Source organism: Ischnura elegans, chromosome 1 (genome assembly GCF_921293095.1).
Source record: "Ischnura elegans chromosome 1, ioIscEleg1.1, whole genome shotgun sequence".
Lineage (NCBI taxonomy): Eukaryota > Metazoa > Arthropoda > Insecta > Odonata > Coenagrionidae > Ischnura > Ischnura elegans.
In genome coordinates, this window is record NC_060246.1 from 31,598,844 (window position 1) to 31,608,332 (window position 9,489).

At 42.2% G+C, this 9,489-nt stretch overlaps 1 protein-coding gene across 4 annotated transcripts in view; it reads right to left on the reverse strand.

The window, feature by feature from the left end:
* LOC124158157 (GATA-binding factor C-like) overlaps positions 1-1,118 on the reverse strand; it is a 226,693-nt gene extending 225,575 nt beyond the window's left edge. For all 4 annotated transcript variants that reach the window (XM_046533357.1, XM_046533351.1, XM_046533344.1 and 1 more), the window contains exon 1: positions 270-1,118. The gene's annotated coding sequence lies outside the window, so the exon portion shown is untranslated. The remainder of the gene's footprint in view (positions 1-269) is intronic.
* Positions 1,119-9,489: the final 8,371 nt, after the last annotated feature.

A 9,489-nucleotide genomic window follows, 5' to 3' on the forward strand; every position in this document is an offset into this window, starting at 1 on the left:
CAGAATTTTGATTCCAAGAGGTACAACGAACTCATTCGTAATCAACCAATTAGTTCTCAGAAACCGCGATTCGTCATGTAATCCCACGACACCTTTGAAAATAATGAGCGCGATTGGTGCCGAGACTATAACACCTTCGACATTAAATCTAATGGTCCCTGAGGGAGGGGCGAATCATTTGTTACAAAGTAAAATGGCAAAGATTTTAATGCTCAAACGGTCGCGGATTTGAAGAGTACCACGAAAAATAATTCAGCATGTGTACCAACCTTAAAGCAAAGTTTTCCTCATTCATCCCCGATTTGAATCCAAACAGCAAGAGAAAATGGAACGATGAAAAACGACATTTTTGAGCAAAACCTTCACTCGATGATGACAACAATCCAAGATGAACCAGTCCCTTAAATTATACAGCTCCTCGTTCAGCTTATATCGTTTACAGGAATCCACTTATCACACACACGAAACAACACGATGTATTCTTGTTCCGTCTCTTTGACCAGTTTCCGAATATATCTGCGAAATAAAATCCCCACTGGGCCAAATACAGTCCAAAACAAGATAAACCAAAACTCGGATGAATAGACAGGTCGTTCGAAGAATTCTCGTAGGTCTCTGGTCTTACGGTCCCGGTCGAAAAACACTCAAGTCACTCCCACCACGTCCTTGTTCTTCCTGCGTTAAATCCCACCGGGATATCCAGTCTCGGGTTCCGCGGAGGTTGGACGGCCGATCCGGCCGGAGCACGCAATATCCACGACGGCGCTCCCCCGGGAAGAAAAACAAAGACCCGATCAGGACATCAGAGGTCGCGGTGGTGATGATGCTGGAGCAACAATATCTCTCTCCCACGGTGAAGAAAATCGGCTAATGCGAACAACCTTATCCTGGCCGGGGTCGTAGGCATACGCAAGCACCCCTAGAGAGTACACACTTTATTGTCCGTCGCGGGAGGGTGTGATTGCAGCAGGAGCGGGGGTGGAGGGAGACAGATAGCAAGGGGGGAGGGGTCCACACCGGCTCGCCGAATCTCCCGAAGCCGCCTGCCGCCAACGAACGTGTGGTGCCTGCGCCCACACAATCTCCCAGCACGTTCTCTCGGGAACCGAAGGCCTCGACCGTCGCTTCGCAACTGAGACCTCGCTGGCGGAGGCAGAGCAGGGCGGCGGAAGGGGGATGGGGGACGCGCGAAAGGTGGGGAGGTGGGGGAAGCAGGCAGGCACGATGCGCGAGTGGGATGGGTGATGGTTGTGCGGAGAGGTGGGAGATGAGAGACGCGGTGGTTGGTTGGCCGCTCTCGTGCCGGCGAGGGCGGGCGGAGAGAAAGAGCGAGAGAGGCGGACTTCGGGAGACTCCGGTCGGCTCCGCCCACCTCCACGCCCGCCCCCCTCTTCCCCTACCCCCTGCAGAGGGTCGGGGGGACCATAAAGGGCTCATATAGCGCCGGGGGTGAGGTGTAGGGAACGCCGAGAGGGGGATGAGCTCGGCAGGGGGCGGTGCCACGGTGCCTCGGCGAGGTAATTGTGGTGGGGATGGAAGTTCCTGCGTGCGCAAAGCATATCGTCATTCGGCGAGGGTTGGCCGCAGGGAGAGGGTTGACAGGACGGACTGCCGGGCGTGTTCAGCGAGCTGTGATTTCTCGCTCCCCCGCAGGGTTGGCCCGGCAATCTTACGGCTCTTGCCGTGGCTTCGGTGGTGTTTAGCGGGGACGAGAGTTCAGGGGACGGTGAGCGTGTGCTATTCATTTAATAAGGGTTTCATATACTGGATATAAGTAGATATAAAGTGGATGAAACTGAAAAGTATACATACCCTTTTCCAACCCTCCCTTTTCCCATGATGAATTTCAGCTCATACGTCTCCGAATGTACGCGGACGCTTCACCGCGTTTGCCATCCATGGTTAGATAAGGACGAAATAAAAGTATGAAAATAATAAAGTGAACATTTTTTAGTTTAGATGAATACATTTTCTGATCAACTTGTCTATGCCTAAGATGAATAAATTCAGAAATTAATACCATATATATCCATTCAGATGATCAAAACCCCCACCCACTTACCAACTGAAGTTTTATTTAGACCAACAAGTTCACATTCTTACAGATAGTTCGTAAAATAAAATCTACCTTCAAAGCAGGTTCAAGAGGGGTAACTTCGTCTCACGAGCAAACTACTTAAATCCAGGGGAAATTATATGAAATAAATGAGCATTTTAAGCCATTTTAATATTTGCAAGCCTATGAGAGACAAGGAACTGCCGCCTGGTTGTTTGTTCCGTCATGGCGTAGAGGAAACAGCAGCTAATGGGGCGGATAAGAGCCGAATTCCGCGAGGGGTTGGTTTCAAGTGATCTAGATAGTCTCGACCTTCGGATATCTCTCGTCCATCAGATATAATCCTGAAACCTAACTGAGTCAAGTGGTACCATCACGAAGGGGTGCAATAATGATTCAAACCAGTCTTGCAGCCAACCACATCCAGCTGATCCAGACGCCATACATACTCCCAGTACTTGCTTTGTTCGTATAAATTTCGCTTGTGATAATCATCAAGAATATTTTGACAGAAAATGACGTTGCTGTACTTAAAACTCAGGATATTCCTCCTGTAAACCTGACGGATGGTAGATAATGGAGTGCAAGTTATCAGTAGTATTTCTGTACCCGTACCGTTCACGGGTTTCAAATATACTCGGGTTTACTTAAACATGTGGGTACAATATACTTATGAACTCACGAATTAATGTTGGACGCAGCACAAAATGAGGTTCATTGTGAAGTATGCAATGTAATTTCCGGTAGGATTCTTCTAACACGGTACAACTTACACATTAACTCTAAGAAAAAAGTCCACATCATAAAAAGGAACACGAAATATGGAAAAGCATAATTCAGTAAAAAGTAAAGGAATAACTTCGTGACCATAGGAGAAATCTGTAAATAAACTGTCTCCCGGGTAAGCAGTAAAAACGCAAAGAACGCGAAGATTTACGCGGACATTGAAGAAATGCAGTTTTTGACAGGTCACCTCATTCAAATTGGTTGTTAAAATCAACTCGATTGGTTTATATAGCAATGGGTGTTCCAGCTTCTCTTATACTTTTTAACCTTCGCAAGTATCCTAGATAAATCCGAGGGGTTGCAGTCAACTACAGAACTAATGATTCCCATTAAGCAGTAAGCCATAGAGATCCATGCAACTCAAATAATAAGTTGGAACACATTTAAGGCCAAAGTAGGCCTTTGGTGACTGAAATAGAACGATTCCAAATTTTTTATTGCCATTTCCTTTCTTTGACACATCATTTCCATGGTTGAAAAAGTAGTTAACCTTCAACAACTTGATGCCTTCTTTAATCTTGATATTATAAAATATTTTCCTTATGATTAAATTGCAATTTTTGCGGAAATAGTTAATACATTTTTTATTCTTCAAAAGTCCAACTTAGAAAATAAATTGGATCCAAGAGAAAAACTCAATATCCGGGAGTCCAAGGTTAAAAAGGTATAAGAGCTTTTGTCTTCAGTTAATCTCAGCAGTAATATAGAAGAATACAGTATCTCAACCTACATAATCTTACTTTGAAAATAACTGACGTTTTTCGGCTAAGAAGGACGAATACAACGCAGACGAAATGCCGCCTTCCTCTCATTAAATATTTTGTGTCACATTTCCTCAGTTTTATTGTTCCCATTTATTGATGTCGATAAAGGAGACAAAAAGGAAAAGGCTTAGAATCTATTGGTTAAATTACGTAAACTACGAAGTTAATTTATTGGTAAAATCTACGAAAGAAAAGTTTTTCGTGAGAGATAGGTATAGTTGCAAGATATTTCTTACTAGTGGGTGGAGAAGGAAATGAACTGAATGCTTTTGAATGAATAGTAAAATATCATTTTCACCGGCCCTGAGTTAATGCAATCCATTCCAAATACAGGATTAACCAGACTCTTGGAGTAAAATGAACAACAGCGTTTGGCATGGGATACAAATTATTGAAGAATTGAAATTACTGAAAATATATAGCCTCATCTGAATATACAATTGCATCTAGCGCTAGTAGAAATGAAGAAAATTTCCAAAATAGCAATAGGGAGATAGCGAAAATCGGAATTTTCTCCAATGCTTCATTTCCTATATAAAATCCTCAAATCGTAGTGTCCCTACTTACGATATCATCAAATAAAATTAACTTACAATCGCTTTCAAAATTTTGCTTTGAAGTTAGGTACACGATCAGGAAATGCATAGATTATAAAAACGTAACCTTTTTCACTGCCTCAATTATTCTTCAAGGTTCTTCCAAGGACCCCAAAGAAGTAAAATTCCCCATAAATTCCCCGTAAAAAGAAATAAAATTCAATAGGGTATTTACATTCCTCAAATTGAAAACTCCGATATAAAACTGTTCGTTGTGGGGAATACGGTTACTTATAAAGTACTTTCTTCAATTTTAATCTCTTCATTTCTTTATTCAGATGCTTAATTACACAGTAATTAGGCCAAGTTGGACTAAAGTTAAGGGTAAATTGATGAATAAGCAAGTTCACTACATCTATAGGGAGCTAAAACCGAAACATGTTCGTACAAATATTTGTGAGCTAAGAAGAAGGAGATCAATTGAAACCAAAATAACTAAAACACTAGAGATTATGGATACATGAACAAATAAAACTCGCAAGGATAATTTAAATAGTAGCATTAAAAAGGCGCGTAGTGCGCGATGAAAAATAAGGATATAAACGACATTAGTTTCATCAGCGATATTTTGTTTCATTCACGGTACGGTTTTATGGGAATAGAAAACTATTCACCCTTTTCATACCACCATCAGGCTTCATTAGGTGAAGTTTTTCAAAGGCAGATCATAATGTTAGTAAAATTTATTATTTAATAAAATGTAGACTCCAAACGCTCCCAATACTTTCCATTATCGATGGAATAACTTAACCGTGGCCGTGGTAGCATGAAAATTGGAAGAGGCAATTCTCGGAATTCCTTCGACGCTATCATTTAAGAAGGACGAAATAAATTCTCAGTAACGACATCACACCATTTAGATTATCACTTTAAACGTAACATTACACATACACAAAATTTATCTCCTGAAAAGCGTGACTTCCTCCATAAAGAAATGCAAAATTTTTGTTAATAATTGCTGCTTAAACAAAGGTAGGTAAATCTTTTGCTTAAAATTTCTGCGTAAAAATGTCTGTAACCTATTCATTAAGAATTTATTGAGGCTTTCGGATTTTGGATCCGTCAATGTTACTTCAGTTTCTATCGTCATCAAAAAAATATCTAGAACACATAAGAGAATCTAGAGGTTCTATGAAAATTTCACATCTAAATTTACCAGGATCCTAATACTAACTAGCCAAAAGGGCCTCCGGTGAAGTAAAGTGAAGTCAAATATACACACTTAAAAGTACTTTAGAGAGAAAAAACGGCAAAAATGTTTGGATTGCCAAACCAAATTGGATGTTGGATGTAAATGTTTGTATTGCCAACATTTCACCAATTTTCTATGGGTAAGGTTGGAATTCCATACACGCTTACGGACAGGGTCGGATCCAAGATTTCTTTCTGGGGGGGCACAAGTAAGGTCGTATCCAGGATTTTGTTCTGGGAGGGGGGTCACAAGGATACCTCGTAATACAAAATGAACGTAATGATAATGCGACCCTATTAAAAATCTTGCATATTTTTTAAGGGTCTGGAGGGGAACTTGCCCGCCCCCCCCTAGATCCGCCTATGCTTACGGACGATCACACCCCCTGACAGCCTGATCAAATTCTGAGAAGCTTCATGAAAAACAATTCGAAGGGACCAATGAAACAGAAACAAGGTCCTTTTCTTCCAGAGCAGAAGCGGCCACCGGAGAGTATCAAACATCGCCACACATGTTTGATGTAAAAAATAGCATGCATAATGACCATGGAATGTAAGACTTTAATTCTTAAGAAATCAAGTCACTATCTAAGCTGAATATAGAGCATAAGGATAAGAAGACTTTTACAAATTTTTTTCACGAAATTAAAACAAACTATTTTTTCAAATCCCATTATTTTACAATGATGAAGTACTTCTCCAATGTTTTTTTTCTGAAAAGGGATTTTTAGGGTTATTGGGAATTCGTCAAAGCAAAATGACTTATCTAAAAAACTCTTATCAGCTCCATCCATCGACAACACTTTCATCGAGTTAATTTCGCTTCCTGAAATTTGACATCGTAGCCATAGCCTAATCTATAATCCCAATCACGAACTGCAAGAAGGCACTTCTGGAAAATAGGTCCAACGAAAACCTAATATTCATTTTTTATCATCATTAACATAGAAACATAAACTAAAATATTGAAGTACCTAGTCCAGAAAATGCCCATAACAGTACGTATTAGGATGACACCGGCAAAAAGGGAAGTAATATTTAGTAGTTTAACTTGATAAAGCTGGTGTTTTTATTCCTGGGGAAGTCAACACGATACTTTCTCACGTGCCTCATGCGTAGCACTATAAGGTCAGTGATTTTTGCAGCTCACATTCTTCACGGTGAAATCACCATACGGTCATCAAACTACATGAATTCATAAAATCTGGCAATTTCAAACGTAGCCATATCTAGCCATACGTTTTCATAGCCAGTAGCTTAGCAGAGTAAAATTTCCCTCGTGGATGTCTATGACAAATAACCATATACACCAAAAAACAAATACATACCATTGACTCAGTGATTCAACCAAACATTTGGGTTCGATTGTTGCGAGTGGAGCTTACCCCAGGCTAAACCGCTCGCGTATGAAATTCACGCAGTCAGAGTGGAGGGGGGAGTTTCTTTCCTGGGACAATCTCACGCATCGTGGTTATATCTTTAGGGTTACCGCAGGCTTCGCCGGGTCTTGAAACCGGAACCTGCGCTCGGTAGCACAACGCTCAAACCTCACCACACTCCCCAGTATTTTTTTTTTAATTTTTTTATTTATTTCACACACCACCGAAAACAGCACTGTTCGGCCTTTACATCGGGGTTGATAACATTTAACAATCACAAACATCCATATCACATAATCAGTCTATCACGTCTTCGATTGCACTTCATTCTGAAAATGAAATGTAAAGGGCGACGCATCAGACAAATTGATCCCTGACGCTTGTGAAGAAAAAAATTCAACCACTTTTATTTATCTATGATTGACAGCTAGCAGCACTAAAAAAAGCCGCGTAAGTGGGCAGTCTTCTATCATGTTCGCTGCTCTTGTTGAACATCTACTCAAGCAAACGGTAAAATCGGTAAAATATTGCTCATAGACTTTATTTAAGTTATAACGGGCGATATACATATATATTACGATTCTCCCTCGTCAACTTCCAACCCACCCCCCCTAACCCACCCTCCTCCGCGGCTTCGCGCCTCACTGCTCTCCAAAATAGAGGAGGGGGAGGGGAGAGGGGTTGTTGTCTCCCCACCCCACTCCGCCCTTACCGCGACACTCTCCCCCCACACCCGTCCCCTCCGCCCGGGCCTCAGCTTCGCCACCCCATCCGCCAGAGGGAAGGGCAGGCGCAGGAGGCGGAGCGACCAATCGGAAGATCCGGGCGCTTTAAAGGGGAGGGCAGGGGAGAAGGGGTGGGTTTCTTTAGAAGGGGAAGGAACGGAAGAAAGAGAGGAGTTGTGAGTGCGCCAGGCGGGGGGAGGCAGTGCGAGCGAGGGACGCGGCGGCCGCGGAAGGCAGGCAGGGACCGCGCTGGGATGGGATCGGAGGGTGGGTGGAACATGAGATAAGCACAAAATGGCGACGGTAAATCTGTTTCGGGAGGGAAGGGGGGAAGCGCGGGGTTGGGGAGGTAAGGGGGGCGAGGAGGGATCTCAAGGAGGCGAGGGGGTGGTTGGAGGAGGAGGCTGTGGTGTATCGCCCCGCCCACCGCCTCCCCATCAGTTGTTCTGCAGCTCCGCAGCGAGCATCATCAGCTATCCGGCGATTTTTACGACCTTTCAGCGCTCCCCCCGCCCTCCCTTCGTTATTTAGCCTCTCCCACCCCAAAGCTACATCGTGATTTCTTTTCTCTCCCGCGAGATCTCTTTTTTTGTCTTTTTTCCGCCGTTATGGCTGTTTTGAATATCACGAGAAAATTCCCATAAAATTAAGCCAGACCGCATCCCTTCCTTCCTACTTTACACGTGTAATGCAACCATAAGTACACAGGAATTGGCTTGGCTAGTGCATGTCTCTTGGACACGTTTATGGAGGTTATAGTTTTTCCGAATTTTTGTTGCCTGGGAATTTTATAAAAGTACGTTCAACCGCCTTACGTGTCACATCCTATTTTTTCACAGATACTATGCATAATATAAAAGAAAAATCGTTTAAACCGTTAAATAAAAGTAAAAAAATGACGATTCTTGCTAATATTTCAGAATTATTTCAATATACGATTACCAATATTGACCAAGTTCCACCAAATGAGGAAGGCTAAATTCTTAATTGGTGGTACAAAATTATAGTTCGCTTAAAATTATCGTGATTCTTACTCTTGAATTGAAAGTGCTCTGGAATAAAGTTCCTATAAACTAAATATCAATTATTTCCCTTGCAGAAAGCGTAACAAAACTCACTTAATGGTGATATAATCTCTCTAATCAATGCTAAGTACTATTTGGGGGAAAAACTTGAGTCTGACCCCTGAGGCGGAGTAGACAGTATTATAACAGGTGAGCAATGCCCTCCTGAAAAATACGGAAAGTGATTTGAAAGGCCACAGGAAATTTTTACAGTAGGACAAGGCACATCACAAGAAAGAAACAATGGTATCTAAACTCTGTTATGCAAGAAAAATGAATTTATACTAGGAGAAAATCACGGCAAAATCTCCATTTTAATGCGGAATAACCTTGATAGAGTTCTAAATACATCGAATATTCTAAGTATAGGGAGTAACTTTCTCAGGAGTCCGTGAAAATAGCCTTCCTGCAACGGAAGAAAAAAAATACTAACCTCCAGTAGAGAACAAAAATTTCACCTCGGACCATTCCATTCCCTTCTCGGGCGCTAGGCTTTGGTCGTCCTCTGAGGTCTTTGCCCTGTGGGATTAAGATGAAGGCCGATAGCCTTGTAAATGCGCAACGAACACCACCAATCTCTTCTTACCATCCATCTCTTTTCCTTTCTACTTTCTATTCCACAACTCACTCCCTTCTATAGCGTATTCTTTGTTGTCACTGATGCATTGTTCACAACATCGACGAGAGTGACTGAAGACAGGGCTTTCAAGCGCGAAGACGAAATAGCGAGCATTTTGTCTGTTTTGGTTCAGCTATGACGAAGCCGTGAATTCACACCAAAGCTACGGACTGAGGTAAAAACATTGGCTCTATGTAAGGGAAACTGGCATTAATATTCATGTAAGGCCCATGAAAGTGTAGCTTGCATTGGAATTGAAGCGTAAAAGAGAATGCATTTGATCAGCCAAATATTCAACTTTACCAAAAA